Source organism: Octopus bimaculoides, chromosome 6 (assembly GCF_001194135.2).
Source record: "Octopus bimaculoides isolate UCB-OBI-ISO-001 chromosome 6, ASM119413v2, whole genome shotgun sequence".
In the NCBI taxonomy this organism is placed as follows: Eukaryota; Metazoa; Mollusca; class Cephalopoda; order Octopoda; family Octopodidae; genus Octopus; species Octopus bimaculoides.
Window position 1 is genome coordinate 107,618,439 of NC_068986.1, and position 2,282 is coordinate 107,620,720.

The 2,282-nt window shown below is 34.2% G+C and overlaps 1 protein-coding gene across 10 annotated transcripts in view; it reads right to left on the reverse strand.

The window, feature by feature from the left end:
* Nucleotides 1-2,282, reverse strand: part of LOC106873642 (ras-related protein Rap-2a) — a 283,277-nt gene that overhangs the window by 194,796 nt on the left and 86,199 nt on the right. For 3 of the 10 annotated variants that reach the window (XR_008264479.1, XM_052969070.1, XM_052969067.1), the window contains exon 2: nt 1,724-1,876. The exons of the other annotated variants lie outside the window; for them this stretch is intronic. The gene's annotated coding sequence lies outside the window, so the exon portion shown is untranslated. The remainder of the gene's footprint in view (nt 1-1,723; nt 1,877-2,282) is intronic. 10 annotated transcript variants of the gene reach the window in all.

A 2,282-nucleotide genomic window follows, 5' to 3' on the forward strand; every position in this document is an offset into this window, starting at 1 on the left:
AGATAGATAGATAGATAGATAGATAGATAGATAGATAGATAGATAGATAGATAGACAGACAGACAGATTCATTTTAACCACAGGAATATAAGCAGAAAAGGTTAATTCAAAATAAAGTTGTAGTTAACCTTTTCGATCACAAGACGTGTATACAAATCCAAGTGTATATGATATATAATGCATACACACACATTTCGTATGTGTGTGTGTGTGTGTATAAAGACATATTTGAGTCACATACATGTGGTATGTGTATGTTAGCGCCTTTATCTCAAGGTGTGCGCAAAACTGTTAGCTTATTACATTAGAAAGCACACATGCGCGTCAATTGCACTTTACGAATCATTCATTTATAACTCTTTGTTCATACATACTTATATACATACGTACTGCATATCTTTTATCATATATATATATATATATAAATATATAAGTGTATGTGTGTGTGTCTGTATGTATATATATATACATACACATACACGTTTACTTGCAGACAGGTATATCAGTACAAATTATACAAACGCACTCAGACGCAAAAACATACGTACATACATACACACGCACATCCACACACAATTTGTACTTATGCTTATCTGTACTTGCTTTGTTTTTGTTTTTTGCGTGTTTCCCCGATGCGTATTTCTATACACGTTATTTCCGTGCTTACACAATAATATATATATATATATATATATATATATATATATATACAGCCAGATAGATAGATAGATAGATAGATAGATAGATCATCCGTACTAATTTTCGTGGGAGTTGAGGTCGATTACATCGTCTCCAGTGCTCAACTGGTACTTATTTCATCAAGACCGAAAGAATGACAAGCAAAATCGACCTCGGTGGAACTTGAACCCAGAACGTAAAGATGACAAAATGCGGATATAATAATTTCAGGTTTTAACCCTCAAATCTGCCCTATCAAGTTCACAGAGAGATGAAATAACTGCAAATTGATGTACTAAAAGGCCTTACTCCATTTTCTTGTTTATAATTATATATGTACCTATATACGCATGTGCGCATGTGTTTCTATGTATACATATATGAGTAAATGTAGATAGACAGAGAGATAGACAGATAGATAGATAGATAGATAGATAGATAGGTAAGTAGGTAGATAGATAGATAGGTAGGTAGGTAGACAGATAGATAAACAGATAGAGGCATGCGAGTTTTTATTTCATTCAAAAGAGAAACGGATACTATTTTTAAAATTTTGGCTCAAGGCCAGCAATTTCGTGCGAGGGCATAAGTCGATTACATCGACCCCAGTGCTCTCATGTTATTTATTTCATCGGTCCCCGAAGGAATGAGAAGCAAAGTCGAGCTCGTCGGAATTTGAACTCAGAACGTAAAGACAGACGAAACGTCGCTAAGTATTTGGTCCAGCATCGAAACGATTCGGCCAGCTCACCGCCCTAACGGAGACACTGATATTGAGAGACTCAAACGCACATACATGAAATCGTAGCTAAATACACACACACACACACACACACATACACACATACACATACATAGACACGCGCACACATACACACACGCATGCATGCATCCATGTATACATATATTTGCACGTGAGTGCGTGTATGTATATATATATGAACGTATACGTGTGTTAACGTGTGTTAATGTGTGTATATGTGTGTGTGTGTGAGTACCCGTCAATGTTTATATTTACACACGTCCTAAAACTGTTGCCACTTACTTTTCGTGTATTTATATCCCGGAACTTCGTTGATCGACAAACAGACACTGATAAAATATATACCAAAATATAATATACATTGGAGAGGTGGGAGGGAGGGTATCATCGGCTTAATGCGATGCCCCAGGATGGCCTTAAACTGATGCCTGAAATCTGTGAAATAATAAAATAGTAATGAAATAATAAAATAGTAATGAAATAATAAAATAGTAATGAAATAATAAAATAGTAATGAAAGATAGATAGATAGATAGATTGATAGATAGATAGAGGAAGAGAGAGAGAGAGAGAGAGAGAGAGAGAGAGAGATATATATTCGTACGTAGAAACATGAGGGCGTGCGCCACATACACAAACACACTTGAAAATATATTTGATTTTCTTTATCATTCATACGTATATATGTTTGCGTGTGCATGTATATATATATATATAAGCTGGTGAGGGTGGCTTCGTGTATGTAAATGTGTGTATATTTATGTATTATATATATTATGTATATATGGATGAATAGGTATATAAATTAGTGAATGTATATATATATATATATATATATATA